Source organism: Rhamphochromis longiceps, linkage group LG15 (assembly GCF_057381845.1).
Source record: "Rhamphochromis longiceps isolate RC_006_pf linkage group LG15, R_longiceps_female_GT1.1, whole genome shotgun sequence".
Classification (NCBI taxonomy): Eukaryota; Metazoa; Chordata; class Actinopteri; order Cichliformes; family Cichlidae; genus Rhamphochromis; species Rhamphochromis longiceps.
Window position 1 is genome coordinate 38,111,670 of NC_140571.1, and position 24,057 is coordinate 38,135,726.

Genomic DNA, 24,057 nt, shown 5'->3' on the forward strand with positions numbered 1-24,057 from the left:
CTTGAGATCTGATGGGTTTTTTTTTTCTGAGACCTGACGGCTTGAGGATGTTCTAAAATATACATCTAGCAGATTTTTAAAATATTTTTCCTATTTTCTTCAGCAAACAGTAAAATAAAACAGAATTTTTTTTTTTGAATGGTGATGTCGGTTGGCATGCCAGCCTGGTGCTGGTTACACACCTTGGGCCAAAGTGACACAAAATTAAATATTTGAAATCACCATGAAATTTGGTTCAGGAACTCACAGATGTTAAGGATTATGCACAGACGTTTTTGAGTAAAAGGTAATGTCAATTACATTCCAATGAAGAAATAACCATGGAGGAAGAGAGAAGGATTTCGTCCAAATGACGAAAAAGCATAAAAACCTGTACTGTTTTTTCATAGAAATAAATGCAAAACTGACCCAAATATAACAAGATCCAATCAAAACAAATAACAGTGGGAGTAACATAACAAGAGAGCAACACATGTCACCAAGAGTTTCAGTTCAATCAGGTACTTGTCTGTTTCCACTCCTGGGAACCAAGTTCAGAACTAGGAACCAGAGTGAACTTATGAAGACTTCTATTGCATATTCAAACATTTAACAGCATGGACTCAGACATGATGAACTCACACAAGCACCCTCTAGAAATAATATTACTGGTAGGAGGTCAATAACCTTTTACCCCAAACCTCTCAGCCCCCATCCACTTGTCATATTTGTTACAGATGACCTAATATTCACAGGATTACCACTCACAACTTAAAAAATATCTGGCAGACAGGGGAGGTGTAAGGACAGTGGGCACAGTGTGTGAAAGGGCTGGCAGGAAGCAAAGCACAGAAAACATGACATGACAGCATTCCCAAAACTCCAAAGGAGATGCTAATTTGAAGAGGCAGTACAGTAACCTTTGACTCTACAGCTTCCTTCAGATAGATGTAATCGTATGCACAGCATTAGTGTTGTATTATTACTGTGTACTGGAGAGTTTTATAAAAAGAGAAACCAATTACAAAAACAGTGTGAACACTTTAATACATAAATTCAAACATACACAATGTCAGAAAGAGTGTGGAGCACAGAGGTGAGGACCCAAATGCAGTATGCTGGAGGCTGAATGGCTTAAATAAAAAGCAAAAATCCAGAATCGAAAAAGTTCAAATGAGGAAAATAAATCCACAAGGAGTCGAGAGAAATCAGGACAGAACAAAGGATTAATCAGCACGACAGAACCTACGCAAACAACTCAACAAAGAGGGAAGCAAGACACAAGAAAAATCTATTGAAATAAATTAGGAAATGAAAAAATAACCAATAGTGAAACAAGGAGACAGTAAGACACAAAAACAAATAATAAACATGAAATCCAGTGGGGGAAACAGTGGGACAACATTATAAAAATTTTGCGAAAACAAGGGGGCAGGAAAATAGGAAAACAGTGAAGAGATTAATCATAACAAAATCAAAACAGAAACCAAGAACACAATAAAAAATGAAAGTAAAAATAGCAATAAAGTTAAAAAAAAATAAGCAGAAACTAAATCACTGAATCAAAAAAAAAAAAAAATAGAAACATTACACTGAGCCTTACACTCCCAGTCTCACTTATTGCATGTCTTTGTTCACTGTTCTGTCCAGAGGATTTGAAAAATATATAAGTAAGCTCTTTGGAAATGGATACATAAAATACCATGGTAATATACCACCAGTGTAAAAATGGGTCTGAAAGTTCAACAGAATTTAAATTAGACCATTAAAGGCACCAAGCACCAAGAAAATGTTAACACACCACTGTGGATGTGAAAGACTATGGAACTCAAGTCGTTTCTATGTGTTACTAAACTACTGACAGCTACTGCCAGTGAGTGACTATATAACCTTAAACAGTGCTAAAAACTAATTGGAATATTGTGTTATAAATTTCTCTCCTTCAAGCAGTGCAGCTGTTGGCTGTATGACATTCATGCTAACATTGTTCAATACTACCTACCTCTATAAACCTGTATCCTCCACTCAATACACTCTGCTGAGCTGATGCTGATTCCAGCTTCTATCCAGATTAATTGCCCTTGACACTTCCTGTACACGCTGAACTGCAGCCAAGGATACCAACGGGACCACTTGGGAACTTCTAGGTTTTCCTGATTTATTCATGTACCAGAGTCATGCATATTAGCTTTGCTTGCTTTCCAGTTAGCTAGGTCTTCTTAGCTTGGTGGCTATATGTTTAGTTCTGTTCATTTCAGGTTTATTTATAGCACCAAACCACAATAACAGTCACCTCGATGAGCATTATACCATAAGGTATGAAATCTCAATAATCAAGCAACCTTGTAGGAACACTGGTAGAATCACTGCCGCACTGCAGCAGGTAACAAAACCTTTAATACCTGTTAAGTCAATTTGTAGTTTGCCCCCTTGTAATTTCATATGCAGTCTACTGTCATGATACAACATCCATATGAGTTAGCATATTTGTATTTACATACTGTTAAAGCAGTTTATTGAAAACACTTGATTTCCAATATTTATATGTCTCATGTAGTCTATAGCTCAATGCTTTGCGAAAATACTGGCATATTCTATACATTAGTGCAACCTGCACTTTAGCCTGAAATACTTAAATGTACATAGATTTAAAGGTCCAGACAAACTGAACACACTTGTACCCAGTGTCCCACCTCTAAGGAACACCACACACTCAAACACCCAAGCATCAGCACTCTATGCAATATGATAACCTTAGCATCTTCTATCTATCATCCTAGGTGAGACAGAGAGGCTGCTGTCTTCTCCCCAGAGCCAGTAGTGTCACCAGCTATTAAGATCCAGCGATGGTTTAAGAAAGAACAGGAAAAGATAAGTGAAGTGGTTTTATGAGAGAATCTTTTGATGGATGGGTGGGTTACTACTACTATGGGGAGCCCCCAGATCCACACATTTTCAGCACTTTTCATGGATGATAAGGCTCGGGAGATAAATAAAAGAAGGGTTGGCCAGGCCCTGTACCTGTTTAATACTGCTGATGTGGTGCTGGCTGTTGCAGACAGGGGAATGACCACTGTAACCATAGATGTGAACTAGTGTGGGATGATGGGCATGGAAACATAAACTGTTATTTATCCAGGTGCAGCATTATGTCGAGGGGCAGTGAGTCCCAGCCATGTGTCGCCGAGGCCCAGGAGCCAGCAGATTTTCACCGGCAATAAATACTGTAGCCGGGATCGCTCCGTGGATTACATCAACCATGCATCAAGCCAAGAACCCTGGAAATGTATCTTTATTTCTTCTTATTTCTTATTCTGCAAGAAATAATATGTGGTCCTTATTTATTTGTTTGGTTTTGTGGCTCTTTGTTAACAATATTTAGCAAAACTACAAGCATAGAGCATAGGCACAAGATTAGCCATTAAATTATGAATACACAACACTTCAAAACTGGAAAGGACTGCATTAGGCCTTGGCAGACGGTAACTCTCTGAGTGGCCTTGTCATTTGTCTGTATGTGATTTTTTTGGGGGGGACACTAAACAAGACTAAAGCAAGAATTTATTAAAAGGTAAGTAAAAATATAGACCCTGGTTCTTTGAAGACCCCCTTGCTTAAAGCATTTGCTACTGCTCCTACTCAAGAACATACTGCTATCAGCTCATCCTTATGGCGCTCTTTGCTGCTAGGAAAAATGGACCTTCTTACACAAAGCAGATTCAACAAACTCTGTCTTTAAACTCAAAGTTTAAGTGTTTGCAAGTGGAAAACACTCCACTCCAGAAAGCCTGATAACAGTTAGTTCAGTCAGTTCTTAGTATGTTCACCCAGAGTTAAGCATGTGCGTGAGCAACGACAGATCACCATCATCAGTGGAGCTCACATACCTTGATTCACCATGGCAACGAGCAAAGAGCAGAGCCTCCGTTTTAATCCAGTGGACCAAGGAATATGACTGGGGCATGACTTTTGTTATAAGAGCAGGAGGAGAGAACAGCATAATGCTTATCAGCGTCGTCCATTCAATCAACCTGAATTTTCATTAACAGATAAAAGATGGATCTAACAAATTTTACATTTGATCTTTTATTATTCAGCTGTAACTTGACAGTCGACAGCAACTGAGATAAATAGTTTACTTATAAACCTTTCAGTGGAAACAGTGTTGCGGGTTCAGACATTTTACAGTGCTCCGCATTATTTAATGACTGTATTTCAACATGTCAGCATACGGAATACAATAAGACTGTCTGAAGTCTGCATTCAAAATTTCTCTTTAAAATGCATTAAGTCTAGTTTTAAAATCATTAAGTCATTTCAGCCTCATCTTCACAGAAATATTCACGTGATCTCCATCGAAGATGTCATCTCTGAGAGGCATATTTCCATCAGTGCAGCTGATTACAACAGCGGATATCACATCATTGATCAGTGTGTATTGTGCATTTGAATTTCATATGGATCAGCTTTATTTAAACTGTGGTTAGTACGGTAATGTAGAATAAGTGTTGTAGTGCAGGAGAGCCGACCGACAACCTGACACTGATACTGATGACTGATTATCAAGGCTTTCATGTTAAGTATGACAAACTGTCATCTAACTAGCGTTTATGAAAATAGAAAGTTGGGCAAATTAAAGTCCTCTGCTGTGCGCTTTGACATCAAGTGTATGAATGAGGTAATAAAACCGAGTGTCGGCTGTAGCAGGAGGGAGGAGTCAGAAAACCTGCCAACAAGCAGTTTCAGAGGATCTGTTGCCACGGTAACTGACTTAGAGTTTAAGTGAGCTCTCTTTCTGACAGAGCAAGACTTGAGTGTCGCTCAAATATATGTACTACTACGAGTACTATTGTGTGTCGACTGGATTGCAATTGGATTTTCAAAGTACCTACAGTATGCTAACACTATTTCTGGCAACATGTAGAAAGCAATTCTTGGCTTCTGGTGGCTCTTCACACATCTTCTTCGCCCCAGTTGGTTGCTGACTGCTCAGCTGGCAGCAGGTGCACTGCCACACTCAAAATGTATTAAGAAATTTTCCATTGCTTTCCATTACTATTTCAAAAAAAGCAATATGATTACAGTAATTTATTAATTCCCTCAACACTCGTTAATTGTAAGTGTTTTAACTTGTTGATGAAATTAATTTGTACTAATTTGTATATTAATTTTAGTGTAGCCTAAAATTAAAATGACCCACCCTATTGGATTATATTTTCATTATGGTCTTTTCTAACATTTTCATTACATCCGCAATGAAACAGAAAAGGACTGAAGCATGCGCACCTCTTAAATTACAGCCTAGATCTGTTTTAGAAGAACAGCTTTCAAAGAATTTGGCCATCATATGTGCACTTAGTCCCTGAGCCAAAATCCCACTGACTCCAGACTGCTCTAAACACTTGATTTCCAACAGTTTTTTCTGCTCTTGGCGCTGCATGATGTCAGCCATACTGATACTGAATATGGTCATCTTAGGCATACAGTTCTGGCTGTGAGCTCAAAAGCACCACCCACATACTTTTTAATCCCGCTGTTTAAATCTAATGCCAATCAGAAAAAAGCCAAACTTGAATTAAAGGAAGGAAATGAAACAGCTCATTTTAGAGCATAAACTAAGAGGTTACACAAGGCCCAGCATAAAATAAAGATTATTTTGACATGTGGCTTGTGAAAAGCTACTCAAATAGAGTCTAACAATAAAAATGTAGCTGGGAGTGAATATAATAGGTTTCCTTTAAATAAATTCATGTTATCCAATTTATGTGTGTCCTTGTGTGTTTGCAAGTGTCCCTGCAGGGTACGAGTGTTAAACAGTGGGGGTGAATGCTGCTGAGGCCTTCACACAACAGGGCAAAATGGCTCCTATTATCCTCACTGTGACTTCCCTGATACTGTGTGTATGTACTTCACTGCTGGATGCATACTCCAAGAAATCCTCTTTACAATGAAGACAGAGTCCCACCAAGCCACAGCAAGGTCCAGTGATCACCTTGAATGATATAAGACGAGCTCATTCCTGTTGTTTCGGAGGCAGAAACCAGCACCACTTCCTATTTTCCCATTTTTATTTCCTATGAACCAACTCCTTTGAGAAACGTCATAATTACAGAAAAAACTGCACAGTTTGCTTTACTGCTAGTGTGTATTATGTGTGTATATGTACACTCATGTAAATATATGTGCCACTTTGTTAGGTCCACTTGTTCAGTTTCTGGTTTACAAAAATATCTACTTGGACAGTTACATGGCAGCATCTCAGTGTATGTACAAATGCAAACATGGTCATGATCACCTGCTGAAGTTCAAAATGAGCATCAGAATGGGAATAGAGATGATTATTGAATATCCAATAACCTAAACTGCTGATCTTGTGTGATTTCTCTAGAGTTTTCAGTGAATTGTCTGTAAAAGAGAAAATATCGAGTTGTCTTTGGCATAAACAACATGAAAGCATGGCTCAATCCCTTCCCCTATATCAAGGTTTCAGCCTGCCTCCGGTGGTGTAAATATCTGGGTGATATTTCCTCTGCACAATTTGGGCCCGCAGTACCAAGTGAGCGTCATTTAAACACCACTGTGTACCTGAGTGTTGTTGCTGACCATCTCCATCCCTCCTGGCTGCTCCCAGGAGGATAATGCTCCATGTCACAAAGCTCACATCATCTCAAACTGGTGTCTTAAACATGAAATTGAGTTCACTATAGTGAAATGGCCCCCATAGTCACTGGATCTTTTGGGATGTAATGGAATAAAGGACGGCAGCACGGTGGCATGGTGGTTAGCACTGTTGCCGCACAGCAAGAAGGTCCTGAGTTCAATTCCACCATCAGGCCGGGGTCTTTCTGTGTGGAGTTTGCATGTTCTCCCCGTGTTTGCGTGGGTTCCCTCCGGGTACTCCAGCTTCCTCCCACAGTCCAAAGACATGCAACTTGTGGGGATAGGTTAATTGGATAATCCAAATTGCCACTAGGTGTGAGTGAAAGTGAGTGCGAATGGTTGTCTGTCTCTGTGTGTTGGCCCTGCGACAGACTGGCGACCTGTCCAGGGTGTACCCCGCCTCTCGCCCTATGACAGCTGGGATAGGCTCCAGCGCCCCCCGCGACCCTGAAAAGGATAAGCGGAAGCGGATGGATGGATGGATGGAATAAAGGAGTCACATCATGTAACTACAGAAGACAAATCTGCAGGAACTGTGTGATGCTGTCATGTCAGCATGGACCAAAATATGGAAACTAATGTGATGCTGGAAAGTGAAGAGTGCTTCCTTTGTTGAGTCTGTTTGTTGAATGCCATGAAGAATTAAAGGACTTCTGAAGGCAAAAGTGGGATCCTAAGGAAGCTTGTTAAGTTCAGAGGGTCTGTTACCATGGTAACTGACATGGTAGCAGTTTAAGTTAGCTCTCTCTGGTGGAGCAAAACCAGAGTGTCCCTTATATAGAAACCTCAGTGAAGGTATGTTACTTCATTTTTGTACTATGAATGCTACAGCTAAGCTAGCAGTGCTACAGCTGCTGTTTATGAACGACCAGACTGCTAAATCATTTCAGAGTGGTTTTACAGATGATGAAATCCTTGTGTTACTAGCTGAATCACATGGTGTTATAACAGCACAATAGCAATTTGTGTATGTTTACAACACACTGGTAGCTCAGTGATGCTTTTTACTAGCTGACATTGAGTGTGCCATTGACTGAGGCATCTGTTTCCACATAACAAGGAATTTATGTCATTCCCAGTGCTTGGTGATTGGCAGCACTAACTCGAAATTTCAACTTAATAACTCAAAATTTCAACAAAATTAACTCGAAATTTCAAATTATTGGTGTTAGAATTGAGCTTCCATAGGATACAGCCCGGCACTACCAGGGGGTACATAATACAGTGGTTAATGAGTATAAGCTAGTGCTAAACTTCCAGAAAGATGTGACATATGAAATGTTAAAGGTCTCTTTTTTAAATGTCATTCCTTAATGCTGAAAAAGGCAATACTGACCTACTGACTTTCTTCTTTAAATGAATGAGAAAATTATATAAACCCGAGATGCTTCTGCAAGGAAAAGTTGTTACAATTAAAAACCGTCTCTGACAGATCCTGTCTGTAAAATCCTTACATATTGGATTCCAGATGAACAGAAATCATAATCAATATATTCATTCTCTCATTTCACTAAATGTCTCTCTCCGACTTATGCTTTGGTTACAGGTTATTATTCTGTATTTTTGTATTATTGCCAAGCTTCAAGAAGGAGAGTCTTTCTTAATATGAAGTGGCTGAGGTCGGACAGTGGGGACTGGGATGGATGAGAGTGACTCAGAAAATGTGGTTGAGTCATTTGATTTTATTACAAACATTTTCTCTATTATGTTCTAGCCAGCTAACATATTGTAGCTTTCATTGCCTCATACTCAGCAATTGCCAGGTGGGACGTTATATGTACATGTTTTACCTTTTACTAATATTATACTCGTTTGAACAGGCAGATCCTGAGTTCAATTCCACCATCAGGCCAGGGTCTTTCTGGTTCAAGGTTCAAGGTTCTTTATTTGTCCCATGCATAGTTATACAAGTATAACACACAGTGAAAGGTAACCTGGCACCCTCGAATTGTGGAAAAATGGGGGGGGGGGGGGGGTAGAGGAAGAACATTATATATATAATATATACATTAGGTGAATGTGCAGTGGTAGCATGTATGCAGCAAGCAGGTGAATTCTGTACATAAAGTGAATTAAATAAGAATAGACAATCTGACTATTTTACAGAATAGACAATATAAACATATTTAAAATTAAAGGAATTTGAAATGTACATTGTGCCGATGGGTTTAGAGTGTCTGGAAGAGTCCTGTCTCAGTCAATTATAGATGATGTGATGCTGTGAGAGGGCGGGTGTGTGTGCGTTTAGGGCCCGGATGGCTTGGGGATAGAAGCTCCTCTTGAGTCTCTCTGTCCTTGCCCGGATGATGCGGAACCTGCTACCAGATTGCAGAAGTTGGAACAGTTTGTTGCCAGGATGGGACGGGTCCTTCAGTATCTGCGCTGCTCTAGTCCGGCATCTCCTGGTGTAGGTGTCCTGAAGCGGGGGGAGAGCAATCCTGCAGCAGCGTTCTGCTGTACGGATCACTCTCTGGAGAGCTTTTTGGTCCTTAACACAGCTGTTCCCAAACCACGATGTGATGTTCTGTGTGAGGATGCTCTCCACAGCGTCTGTATAGAAAATCCTGAGGATCTTTGGAGAGAGCCTGAACTTCCTCAGTTGTCGTAGGTGGTACAGGCGCTGCCTAGCCTTTTTGATCTGGACCTGAATGTGGGCAGACCATGTGAGGTTTGAAGAGATGTGGACACCAAGATACTTGAAGGACTACACCCTCTCCACTGGAGCTCCATTGATGATAATGGGCTTGTAGTCTCCTTCTGAAGTCCACCACAAGCTCCTTGGTCTTGCCAACGTTCAGCTGGAGGTGGTTGTCCTGGCACCATGATGCCAGATTCTTCACTTCGTCCAGGTAGGCCGAACTCATTGTTGTTGGAGATGGCACTGTGTCGTCAGCAAACTTCACAATAATGTTGGAGCCGTGGGTGTCCACACAGTCTGAAGTGTAGAGGGAGTAGAGCAGTGGCGAGAGGACACATCCCTGAGGTGCTCCTGTGTTGATGGTGATGCTGTTAGAGATGCATCTACCCACCCTCACCACCTGAGTTTTGCCAGTGAGGAAGTCTAACACCCATGCAGACGGCTGTTGAGTCCCAGATCCCTGAGCTTTGTGAACAGTCTGCTGGGTGGAGTTTCCGTGCTCTCCCCGTGTTTGTGTGGGTTCTCCCTGGGTACTCTGGCTTCCTTCCACCGTCCAAAGACATGCATTTACTGGGGATAGGCTGATTGGATTTGCCCATAGGTGTGAATGTGGCAGAGCGTGAATGGTTGTCTCTGTCTTTATGTTAGCCCTGCGACAGACTGGCGATCTGTCCAGGGTGTCCCGTGCCTCTAGCCCTAAGGCTACGCCCATACTAATGCGTTTTCGTTTGAAAATGTATCGTTTTGAAAACGCTCTTGAAAACGCATACATTTGAAAATGGTGCTTTCATGTCGCAGTGTGGACAGCAAAAACCGAGACTGTTTAAAAACAATGACACATTTTAGTCATGTGATGCAGTCACTTAAACTAAGATAGCGGAGGGCATTATACAGCAGTTGTTTTGTTTGCTCTCTATTTTGACAGTTCTATTAAAAATTAAAAATTAATATTAATTTGTACATGCTACAGATAGCTTTTCTTCAAATTCTTAAACTCTCACTCGCTTTTGCAACTTTGTACTTTTGTGTTATTCGCAGCAACAACTCCATCTCATTGTTAGTCCATTTAAAAAACTCAGTGCTTTTCCTCAACATTTTGCCGCGACCTTTCAAAGAGCCGGAAAGTAAATAAACATCTTCTTCCATTTCACGCATGTGCAGTGCGGAAACGTAAGCATTTTTGGCCGTTTCAATGTAGACGCACAACTCTGTGAAAATGACTGAAAACGCTAGTGTGGACGCAGTGCGTTTTCAGATGAAAACGCCGTTTTCAAATCTTTCCGGGCTAGTGTGGACATAGTCTAAGATAGTTGGGATAAGCTCCAGCCCCCCCGCGACCCTGAAAATGATAAGAGGTAGCGAATGGATACTCATTTGAACACTTATACTTTCACTAGAAATGACGAAAAATTATGTTAATGCCTTCACCAGGACAATATACAGGAATATGACATGGTGGAGATGTGCACCTACATGTGACAACAGAAAGAGGAAAAAAAAATGGGAACAAAGGAGGGGAGGGGGGTTAAAAGATCAAGACAGAAAGACTGCCAGGCAAAGATAAAGCTAGTCCTCCTCCCTGACACATAGTGAGAAGTTATTACTCAGTAGGGTCAGATGCAATCTTTTAATGCCGCTCCCTCTGTGTACGCCACAGGTGGATGCGTAAACACTGACTCTCACACACGCGTAAACACACTGAAAAGAAGGACAAGAAAGGTTACAGGTACAAGACTTCACACGGAACAATACTCAGTCCCTCGGGTCTTTGGTCGGTGACCCTGAAAACAGCTACTATGTATGCGACACACACACACACACACACACACACACACACACACACACACACACACACACACACACACACACACACACACACACACACACACACGCGCCTGTCATCACAAACCCCAATAATAAGAGGTCAGTGAAAAAAATCACTCAGCTGTGATCAGATGCTCTTCCACAGAACAAAAACCTCTCACCAGTAATTTTTTATTAATGTTTTTAAAAGTCCAAGTACGCCAATAACACACAGTGTGGCTTTTAAAAAGTCGATAGAGCTCCTATCCTCCCTTTCCCGTGTGTGTATTCTAGTCAGAGACGTTTCTGCGTTGCCATGGGAACTATGTGGGCATCTATATCACACAAAATAATAGGAACAAAAATAACGACATGACAGAGAAAGGTGTTTATAGAGAGACAGGTGTGTGTATGTGTCAGATATAGTGCGCGTGAGGTGGGGGAGGGAGCAAAAGTCTCGAGAAGAAAATCAACCTGCTGAAGTGGCTCGTAGTATATGTGCAAACACTGAGGTGGGCTGACTCACCACATGCTGCCCTGCAATTGTTAGGTTTTGTGCAAACCTTACATTATTAGTTTGGATGTGTGTAGTTATTCTGGCACTTCAAGTAAAACTATCTGTGGTGACGTTGTTGGGCTGTTCTGTTATATGCTAGTGTCTGCATGGGCAAATTGTTATTAGCTTCTGTTTCGCCTAATAGACAGCAATACGTCACACAGTAATTCAGTTACATGAGCTAGTCTGATGCGGTTCACTGAAATAAATGTATAGATACCTTTGATCAATTTGAAATTGTTCCAAGTAAATTCCAAGAGTTTATGCTTGAAAACAATACTAGATAAGGTTTGATATTTTACTGAAAGATGAAACGAAATGCTGTTAAATGAATAGTATCTGCACGACTATGCAAAAGGCAAACAATATGATACTTATAAATCACAAAACATTAAAGGAGAGTTTTGATTTTGCAAAGAGATCAAAAAAAGAAAATTACAAAATTACGACACTGATGCAGCCATATAATTCTATTTCTCTTCTCCCAGTGGGAATTTTCACTGTCAGTGACGAAGATGGAACAAGTTAGGAATGAGTATATATTAGAAGGACAGTTCAGGCTGAGAAGTTTGGTGAATAAGTCAGAGAGGAAAGGCTGAGAAGGTTTGGACATGTGCTGAGGAGGCATATATTGAGTAAAGGATGATGAATATGGAGGGAAAAAAAGGAAGAGCACAAGGATGTGGAAAAAGGACATTCAGAAATGATCAAATTTATCATTACAGCCCGTTCACCACATCAGTTTATCCCCGATTTACATATTTTCCATTGTCATACTTAAAAATAAAGAGTGAAAATAATCAAATCTAAATGTTACAGACAAACATGCCGTGAGTTTTGGAATATTTTAGCTGCAAGGAAGTAGGGAGTAGGAGTATACCACAACACCCATAACATATGAGGTAAGTTTCTGATTCACCAGATAAGGCAAAAACCCCCAAAACATTAGACGTTCATAAACAAAGCAATTAACTGTCAAATACGTTGTAACCACACAGAGTGTTCATGCACTTAAGCAGGAGACCAGGTTTAGCTTTGAGGGTTTAAAGTCAAAACAAACTGGGTTGGTGTAACCCAGTGGTGGATGCCAGGAATATGGTGAGATGGAGGCAGATTTGCTGTGGTGACCCCTAAAGGGAGCAGCTGAAAGAAGAAGCAGAAGTAGGAAAGGGGTGAAATCGCAGAATACACTGCAAGTACTAGATCAGTGAGAATATTAAGAACATGACAGGTGCAAGTCTTATAATCCAAAAGTGTTAAAAGTATTAAATCATGAATGCATACTCTGGCCAGCTCTTGATGAGCTTAAGGAAAGAGCATTAATATAAAAGGTTATAATAATAGCACCCTTGTGGTCTGTGTGGGCAGGGTGGCCTGAAGCAGACCTTCATTCTCAGCTTGAATGATTTCCCTAATGGAAACGCAGCTCCGAACTCAGTGACACAAGTCAATACATGATAGGTGCTCAGCAACACTACAGTGTTCCAGCAGCTTTGAATTGCAGAAGAATAAATGTTTTTTATGAGTGCTGCCTAATACTGGTCGAGGAGTGGGCCATTTCTCTGCCTTGTAAAAGCTCTGAATGCAGGCTTCTCTTACTATTGATGTGTCACCCATGTGTCTTTGAAGTGCTTTATTGATTACAGTTATCACCCACCTAATGGTTTGGGATTCCTGAATCCACCATTAGGTCAGAGGAACAAAAGGTAAAAGTGTGGACACTGCCACTGATTTTTGAAGACATATGAGAGATTGTGTGCATAAAGGTTAACAGATTGAAAGGACAGCAAAAAGGGATCTAAGAGGCAAACCTCAGTGAGGAGGTTTCTCCCGCATAGAGAGAAAGTTTACAGCTCCCATTGATACGATCGGATATCCCTCTTGGACAACGAATGTCGTTATCGTGATTTAAACAGGCCTGCATGTAAAGATCCAGAGTGATTAAATCTGGTCAGCAGGTTGTTTTCTGCTGAACGGGGTGATGCTGGCTGGCTGACAGGTCATTTTTTCTCACACAACCATTCTGGGCTATCCTTTGCATTATTAAGTCAGGGAAAAATGGCTCTCCCTTTTTTTGTGAAACCTGACTTATAAGAATAAGTGTTTGATGCTAATGCTTGATTAACACATCTCATGTCATATTTTGGATCTGTTTCAATCTGTTTTAATCTGTCATCTTAAAAAAATAATCATTTAAAAAACCCTTTTGTTTATTTTATTAAAAAGTACATAAAGATAAAATTGAATGATAATAAATAAAATGTAATACAATAACAATAATAAAAAAAATAATATGGATTTTTTTCTACATTTGCAAATTTCATTCATCAATATTTTAAACTGTATACTAATTTCGATTGATCGGCTATATATGAAATCAGACAGTTTCACACAGTTTTCATAACTTTCATATTGTGGCATAAAACGTTTTCTTTATATTGTCACCAATACTCTGTAGTATCAAGGTAATTCACAAAAGCCCAGAACATTTTTTTTAACTTTAATTCACATTTTCATAATCATGACTGTAATATTTAGGACACAGAATTTGCCCCTGCAGTGTGACAGATAAAGCTTTTGCCTTTGATTAAATTTATTCTAAAGACAATGAACTTTGGTTAATTAATTTGCTCTTTTTGAGGTTTTGAGTGAACTGGAAATGAACATCTTAGTTTCTAAGGGAATTTACAGCAGAAAAAAAACATTCACAGAGAGGTCTTACATTTTCAAACCAGGGTGTCTTGTCTAAGTTGCTGCTATCTCTGAGATACTTAGAAGGTATCTGAGACTGGTCACAGCATTCACAGTCAGGATCTAAGGTGGACATCGGTACCCTTGAGAATGAATTTGTAACGCACTAAAGTCCCCCATAAAACTAAACAAGAAGCTAGGTAAACACAAAGTTGACAGTACTGTGTGTTCACACAACCGGCACCCCTCCGGAGTTCCTGTCCTTTTCACATAGATGTATTTACCAGTGCACCAAGGGCCCAACACCAAAGCAGAACACCATCAAAGTGATGTGAATGAGTTGCATTTTGAAATCCAAGATGAGAGATTTTTTATTGATGGATTTATTGACTGAGCTCTAATTCTGATTAGTACATCAGTAATTATTTCCTATAGAAATGTTCTTGAGTGTGCTGTAGAGTAAGAATAGATGACTAGAAGTAAATTTACTGCATTAGAGTAAAGAAGTATGAACAGTAAAGTCGATTACAGATCAAAGGAAGACACTGACTGTTTAATAGTCACGCTTACATTAACAACTTTGATCATAATGAAATATAAGGACTTTAAAACCTTGAACTAATGTAGATGTAGCTTAGAAAGGTGGAGCAAGTGAATAATGAGATGTGTTTCATGTGTGTTGTAAACTCAATGTATTCCACATTCCAGGCTTGAGTGTAATATTTCACCAGCTTGCTGCTTGTCACATCTCTCACCTAGACTTGAAACGATATCATGACTTCCTTTTAGTTGCTTGTGACACATTATAAATTGAAGAGAAACATGTTGCGTTGAAAGGCCTCTACCTTGTCGGACTGGTTTTCTACTTTATCTGAACAGCAGATGCTGGGCTGGGGCTGCTGTGTGGCATCACTGTGACAGGCAGCCTTGCCAATGAGCTAGTGCCATCCAGACTCATTATTTCCCACCTCAACCTACTTTACTGCCTTAACAAATATATGTGTCTTGCACTGTCCATTTCTAAAGGAGGCCCTGAGTTGTCTAACCTGTTGGCCAATATGCATACAGACCAGTTGCAAAACCCTGTCTTTCTGATGGATTGGCTGGTGTTCTTGTGTCTTGGATGATAATTATCAACCAAGCATGCCAAAGTTACCACAGTATCTGCAGAGATACTAAAATCAGAAGTTCATTATGGAATTTTCTCATATTTTGTCAATCATATCAGACAAAACTTGAGGATAACTACAGCCATCTTTTAAAAAAAAAGTACATTTTTAAAAGTACAAGCGAGACAGGATGTGATTAGTTAAATAAACCTCTGCCAGATTTCTTTGTAATGTGTGCATTTCATGACATTCCTGCAAAGTTGATGTATTTGCAAATGTCACGATGTTGTGATATTAGCTTTGTGCCACACTTATGGCCCTATCAGTGATCTTGTTTCCATGGTAACAGACTTGATTTTCTCTTGATAAAGATAACTAAGAAGAACAGGGCATTTGAAACATGAGATTTACTTTCTGTTTTACAATTTACAGTCTCATTTGTTCAAAATGTCAAAATGTACCTGCATTTACCAAACAGACTGTTTAAATGTTTTAAAGCTGTGCACGTTGGTGAATGTGTTTTTTTGGTAGCTCGATATACTGCAACTGGTAGTCGCACACAGGAACTACCAGCTGTTTGACAACCAATAAGGCAAGATTTAACTGAAGATAAAATGGCAAATTTATAATTGATTTACTTAGGAAATTAGTACTTGTATGTGTTATATGTGGAGGAAAAGTGTTTGCTTACACTGTGCTCACACACTGTCCGCGTGCACAGCAGTCTCCCAGTTGCACGAAAAATACTTTTGATTAAGGAAAAGGCAACATTTTTTCTGACAGCAAAACCTCAAACATCAACTGTATCCCTGTGGAAGAGCTTCACTCTCAGTGCTTCACACAAAAACTTTGCCTCATTTTCTGCACACTCTCAGTTTTACTGCCACTTCTTCTTCTTCTTCTTCTTCTTTTTTTAAAAGTACAATCCGATCGGATGAACTCTCCTCCTCTCCTCTTTTCTTCTGCTTTCTTCTGAGGTGAAGGTTGATAGTTACTTTCTATTTTTAGCTTGAGCTGCATTGCTTTTAAATTTTTGATTCTTTCACTCAGATGCATTTTTTTTTTTGCTCATGCACAATGATTCTTTAGCTTTTTCATGTTCACTGGCATCCCTCAGGGGATGAATATACGACAGTTGGAATAGTTTGGCAGAAGTTTTCTTAACTACAGCTAACTGTGTTCTGAAAGTTACAGCAAAGGATCAGAACTCAGAGCTGGGATATCTCACGAGGGTGTCTGTCACATATGCAAGGATTGGTGTTACACACTTGCTGAGTCGCTCAGTGTGCCTGAGTGCCATGTGCTGTGTGTTATGCTTGAGAGGGTTTTGAGAACATGCCCAGATGGTGCCGTCTTCCATTTGCTTCTAAAAGCAACTAGTGGCTTCATGATGGCTTCAAGAAACGAAGTACTGACCACATTTGCTTTTAACGAAAACCCGAGATTGACAGCTGAGTAGACGTCGGTTATGGAGACTGTCTCGTATTTTTCCTGCTACGGATAGTATACAACAAACAACTTACTTTCAGTTTAAAAAACAAAGAAATTAATAACAATTAAACTAATTCCAAGTCAAAAATATTTATCTTTAATATTTAGTAATATTTAATATGTCCCCTTCAGGATTCTGAAGGTTAGGGGTGAGTCAGCTGCATTTGATCAATCGGATAAATGGTGTGAAAGACAATGGACTCATCAAAGTTTGATTTTCAAAAGCAAACTTTGGGGAAGTGTGCCGAAGACAATGGATGATTGTGAAAGGTTGAAGTAAAGGTGTATATTCATTTTCACACATTTGTTACAACCTCTGCATTTTTTCAGTTCAATCTCTATTAAGGAAAAAGAGGAGAAAAAAAAAAATAAAACCCTCTCTGTAACATGACCCTCAGAGCACTGAGTACATCAACAAGTGGCTACTGAGAGAGGAAGAAGACACTTATGGATCCCTCCTTCTGGCAACAGCTTCATTAATCACACTGCCCAATCGATGGCTGCACAGGAAACGGGCTGCTCAGTGCTTCCCACCAACAAACAACACAATAGATTTTTCCCTATTCCATCTCTCACTCGTTGTATCTTTGACCCATCTTTGTCTTTTTGTGTTTCCTTTCTGTTCATCTCCAACTGTGAGTGCCCTGATGTTTCAGATGAAATATTTAAGATGATAATACTGACTGTGCTCTTTATTCCAGAGTGGAAAGTTGTACTTCACAGTATGTAGTGCACATTAGAGTATTAACTGAGGAGCAAGTCTTTTCCTGATCTTTTACTGCATGCCACCACCGCTGTCAGCACCTTTGTTGAAGATGCTTTGAATCCAGGACACTGTGCTTAAAAATAGAGAAAGATACAGTATCACAAGCATCGTAATTAAACTTGTGGATGCTTGTCAACAAAAATTACGCCCATGTACTCATGAATTCAATGCCGTGGTCTCATGGTTTTAGTTTCATAACCCTCATAAATGTGCCATTGTGCCATAACACTGATAATAGTGCCTCTTGTCTGCTGATTCTATCTTATCCCTTCCTGGTGTTGTGGATTGTCTCTTTCCTTCAACTCAGATAAATGTTCTGGGTCCTAGAGCTGCCCGTTGAGCCATGAAGTATGCCTGATTAATTGAAAAACCATAAAGACCATACGGCTGCTAAACCAATGATCGCAAAAGGTAATGCAGAGATACATGCAGCAGTGCTGAGGTAAAAATGGGGGTGACACAACATGTGTCACCCCCAAAGTGAAGGTGAAGGCTGAATATTTCAGGAGTGTCCAAATAATTCTACACAACAACATATCACTGACTATAATACTGGACATAGCACACCAATAGTAACTGATAGGATTGGCCATGGGTGTTAGAGACAGACTCAAAGCGAGGAGGAAACAAAGACAAATCTTAGAAAAGCTACTGTTTCTCTCTGAAGTACTGTACATTTGGACAAAAATGAGCAAAACATATGTGCAATAAGACAGTACAATGTTAACAGATAATGATGTTGGTATTCAGTTTCACACAAGCAAGCAGAGAAGACTCACTCAAAAGTACCAGAAAAACAGAAGATATGTACACAGTAATGAGTGTGTCCTTCCATTGTGCCACTAACAAACACTGACATGATGGCTGCACAATTCTCTGTCAGCACTTTGCCTTCAAGTTTTCAGTGGTATTTAGGCACATCGGGCAGCCAGAGAAAATATTCTTTACTTCAAGATACTCCAGCAGATCTGAGACCCATATGGTCAGACATCGTCTTGTTAGAGAAAAACGCCTTATCTCATCAGGTAACCGAAAGTATGTTTGACAATGCTCCCCTTGTCTGCAGTTGTCTTCTAGGTACTAGGGCTTCCTCCTAGAGTCTGTCATGCATGCTAGGTGAATTAGTAACTCTAAACTGGCCAGATGCATATGAATGTGAAAGGCTGCCTGTCCCTTTGGTATAGTCTTGTTATAGATTAGTCACTCTGCTTCTTGCCCTTTGACGGCTGGGACAGCTTCAGTCAAGCTAACACCCTGAATAAGCAGCAGAAAAGGTATGGATGGATAGTTGGATGGATTTTGAAGATCAGTGAATAATATCATAATACATCATAATCAAATACATGGAGAAATGTTTGTACATTCTTGTTTTGGTGTGACATAGGTCCACCACCCGCAGGAGGCGCCGTAGGGGTCAGGTGCATTGTATGCTGGGCGGCGGCCAGAAGTGGAGGCCCTGGCGGACTAATCCTCGTCTACCAAGACTGGCAATTGGGACATGGAACGTCTTACCCTTAGAGGTAGGGCGCGAAGTTCAGCTCTCAGAGTAGAGCCGCTGCTCCTCCACATTAAAAGGAGCTAGTGGAGATGGTTCGAGCATCTTACAAGGATACCTCCTGGGCACCTCCTGGGTGAGGTGTTCCAGGCATGTATCATCGGGAGGAGGCCCCAGAGCAGACCTAGGACACGCTGGAAAGTTTTATCTCTCAGCTGGCCTGGGAACACCCTGGTGTGCTGGAAGAGGTGGTTGGGGAGAAGGAGGTCTGGGCTTCCCTGCTTAGACCCGCTGCCCCCGCGACCCGACCCCAGAAAAGCGGAAGAAGATGGATGGATGGCTGGATGGACAGAGTAATATTATTTCTGATTTTGTCTTATACATCATATCATGAGTCAATATTATTTAAAGTAGTTTCCTTAATTACTCAGTGTAATTTTGGTGGCCACACTACTTGTTTCATTTGAATATTTCACTTCGTCTTTCTTCTACTTGGTATTTGTGTTCTTAGTTTTTATTATACTGTCACAAAATAATGAAAGATTGTGCAGCAAATAAAGTGGATTTGTTCTGTTTAATTAATTATATTTATCTTAATAAACTAGATCTATGTACCCCTAAACATTAAAGCAATACTTAAAATTTTATAATGTTTAAATATTAATATATGTAATAAAACTGTCTACTTTGCTTTGCTGTTTAAAAGACAGCCTGGAGGTGACTCTACTGAAATTAATTTTTAGGCAAAAGATTCATAATCTTATTATAAAGGTCAAAAATGACCTTCCAATGGTCTTGCTATCGTGCTACCTTTACGTAATTTAATCTCCCTCAGAAGCTCTGCAAACCCCTGCAGATGTGAAAAGAATGAGCCAATAATGTGAAGATACTGAAACAATTCAAAGACACATGGGAAAGGTTTGATCAAAATAAAAAAAGTGGGCTGGAATGGAAATATGTTCAAAGCAGCAACCTCCTGCTGAGACACCTGCGTGCTGACAATGATCTGGGCAATCTGCAGTTTAAAACATTAGCTGGATCTTTTGGATGAAAGATGGAGGATTTGACAAGCCTTTTATCTTCCCTGGTTTAGAGTTTCTACCAAAGCAATGTAGCAGCTCATCTGTGACACGGATTTTAAGATGGGACAAAGGCAAAATCACCAGGGTGTCCACTTGTGATCTGGCATCCACTTCCCTTCCCTCATCTCCCTTTACTTTACTACTCTCATTAGTCTGCAACCCAGGAGGATTCTTTAAGGTAACACACATGCAGATACATGCTCTTGTCATGGCTGCTTCCTGTTGTTTATAGACGATTAAAAAAAAAATCCATCCTCTATGTGGTATACCTGGAGCTACGGCCACATGAGGCACAGTGTGGCTTACATGCAAACTCAGAAAAGCTGGAATATTTCAAATGGGTTATGTCGAAGAAAAGCTGAAAGGTTTTAAACAAAGACTTTTTCCCATGCCCCAAAGTGATACTTGAAACTTCTCTGAGGAGAATGTGCCCCTTCTACTTATATTCAAACACAACAAAACACCGGGGGACCAGAGTTAAGAAGCTGTGTACAGAGCAGGGGTTTGACAGCAGGAACTGTCAGATGGCATCTTTATTATGTTACATGAGGAGTCCTGGAGGACTGCACAAGCATCTGTTTCCCATCTTTGCTGCCACTATAAGCATCCAGAAATCAACCAACTTTACCCTTTTGACAGTATATGACATAGTTTACGGAAGCAATTGTGCATTGCAGGAAAATACATTGGAATTGTATTGCCTTGGATATATTATTGAACCCCGCCTCTCGCCCTATGACAGCTGGGATTGGCTCCAGCACCCCCCGCGACCCTGAAAAGGATAAGCGGTAGCGAATGGATGGATGGATATTATTGAATCATAGTTGCACCTCAAATCCAAGCTCCAGGCTTGAAGGCACAAAGAGGTGGTTATACAACAACATATATTCCCACGCAAAGCACATATGGTATCAAAGCTAACTGTTTGTAATGACTAAATCCTGGTCATTACACATGGGGAGGTTAAAATTAACCAGCTTACACAGTTAGATTTTTGCACTTGACTGCACTTTGGTTAAATGTTGGAAAACTGACTTGGCAACCTGGCTGACCATTTAGCATGCATGGCGTGTTGTGTTAACAATAATGCAGTAATGTGAATCAACCATTTTCTGTGTGACTTTATCAGTCTGTCACATCGTGGTGGAGGAATTTCAACCCACTCTTCAGCTCACTCAGGTTTGAAGGGATTCATTTAAGCTTAAGGTCCCACCACAGCATTCCAATCAGCTTGAGGTCTGGACTTTGACTGGGTCATTGCAACACCTCGGTTATTTTCCTTTTCAGACATTTAGTTGTAGATTTGCTGGTGTGCTTGGGATCATTGTCATGTTTCATCACCCAACTTTGGCCAAGCTTTTGGTGTTGGACAGATATCCTTATAGTTGGCTTTTTGTGCAAAATCATGTCCACCGCCTGCACCATACTGCACAGTTGTTTTGAGCTGTCCATTATGGCCAAGCATCTCTACTGTCTATCGAAAAGAAATTGTTTGTTTTGATGCAACCTTTTCAGCTTCTTAGTTCTTACCGATCATTTCAAAATCCATATTTGTTTGGTCTTTTTCTAATTACTGTCATGAACATTTAACATGTTAATTCATGCATTTCAAATTGTCAAATGCAGTTTTGCCGGTGCCTTATTCCATTTGTCATAGAAAAGTGGAGTACACCATGGACAGGTCATCAAAAATGCTAGAGAGTCAAATGGAGAAAGTATGTCTTTGTAGAGAATGAAATTACATTTTTAAGGTTTGCAAAAAAAGCTTCTCTAAGAATAGCCTCAAAATTCAAGTTTAACACAGATAAGATGTGGGATTTCAGGTTTCAAATGGATAGAAATAGTATCCATACATGCTACTCATAAAAGGCACCTGTGCTTGGGCTCCTGTTTTCCCTGCAGCTGGCTGAAGATCAGGGCAGAAAATGGAGCAGGGGGCCACTGGGGGTCTGGCGTGGATACAATGTATATCTAGACAAGCAACTTTTTTTTTCTCTTTAAATTTAACACATTTTAAAACATTAACAAAAATTCCTCATTAAATAAATAAATAGATTGATTGATTGAATCTTTATTTTGAACATGTTGAAAAAGTACAACAAAATAGAATTAAAAGAGACAAATGAACAAAGCAAAACAAAAGGAAAACGATAGATAAAACAAATATTTAAAAAGACAAATGATGACAAAATCCGGTGAGGTTTGCTGCTACTAATAATGATATATATTCTATCCAGCACCGAAATATGCATAAATTGTGGATGCTCAGATAAACAACTATGCCAGTCAGCTAGGCATCACCTTAAGCTTGATTTTGAAAAACTGAACTGAACCTCTCTGTGAAGCACTTTCTGTGCAGCTATCTGACACATAATATTGCTTCCTGCACGGTTAACTGTAACAACAGCCTGTCCAATAAACCCCTTCTCCATCTGTCCATGCAATGCACTCATTGACTGTATAAAAAATATAGACTTCACCACAGTGAGGCTGAAGTATCATCCTCAGGTCACAAAGTGAATATTTTGGCTTTCACCACCTTGGTGCTTTGAAACCTGACATGATGACTGAACTGTAAGAAAAGTCAGATTCAGGTACAATGTAGCACACACTGCTGTTCATAAATTCAGCATTCACAGTTAACCAAACAATTGTCTCACTAGTATTATCAAATATTTTCATTCATTCCAATCACAAATTATGTATTATTGTGTTGAAAAACAAAATAATAATATTTTTAAATGCCTTTAATAATAACCCTTTTAGTGACTGAGATATAACGCGTGTGGCATAAACACATATAAAACCCCAAACTCATAATCACCGTGAACAAGATTACACAAAAAAGTTAAATGAGACCCACACACATGCATACTTTTATTGCTTAACTCCCTCCCAAATATTCTTATTATTTAAGCTAAATTCCAGATAGAGATAAAGTAAAGCGTCATACCTTAGTTTAGATCGGTACCTTTTGTACAAAACGAAATTCCTTTTGCTCTTTGTAAGAAATTGTCAAGGTAGCTGCGTCTGAAACTCAATTTCTTTATATTTTCTGGGTGTTGTGACTTGCCTGCTCTACAGGGGAGAAAAAAACATTATAGATTTTTCTCATGTTGTGCTTATGGACAAATAGTGACAACATCAAAACAAACAAATACAACTTGGAGCCACTTACTGCCAGACAAGTATTTCAGAATTGATTTGGTGTTCTGTGCACTGTAGAAGACTCTAACTCAACAAAATACATTTTTGTTTTTCAGTTTCATGAAGTTCAACAAAAATAAACTGCACTGCCAGTTCTTCTGTTTTGTTGTTTAAAGCTATGTATGTGTATTGAGTATACATTGTTGATGTGCAACTGACTGACTGAGAAATATGGAATTTTGTGACCCATTTAAGGCTCTAGTAACAAATTATTCACCAGGAATAGCAAAATATAGACTATGGATGGTAGATTGCACTGCTCTGCTGTCATGAGCAAATCAATAAATGATTCACCAATAAAAAAAAAAAAAATCTTTCTAAAATGTTTAATGAATAAATATTAAGTTATGATTATATTGGAAAAAAAGGCAATGCATTAGAAATGACAATTCCTCTACTACATTTGAGTGCAACACTACAATCATATTAAAAAAATATTTCCAGGCTTTGGGTGTCCTTTTTTATGACTTTTCTTATTATTGGACTGATTAATATTTAACTATCTATGATAGAAGTAAAACTTTTTTTTACTAACAGCAAAATATATTTGCAATCATTCAATTTAACCCTGAAACTGACC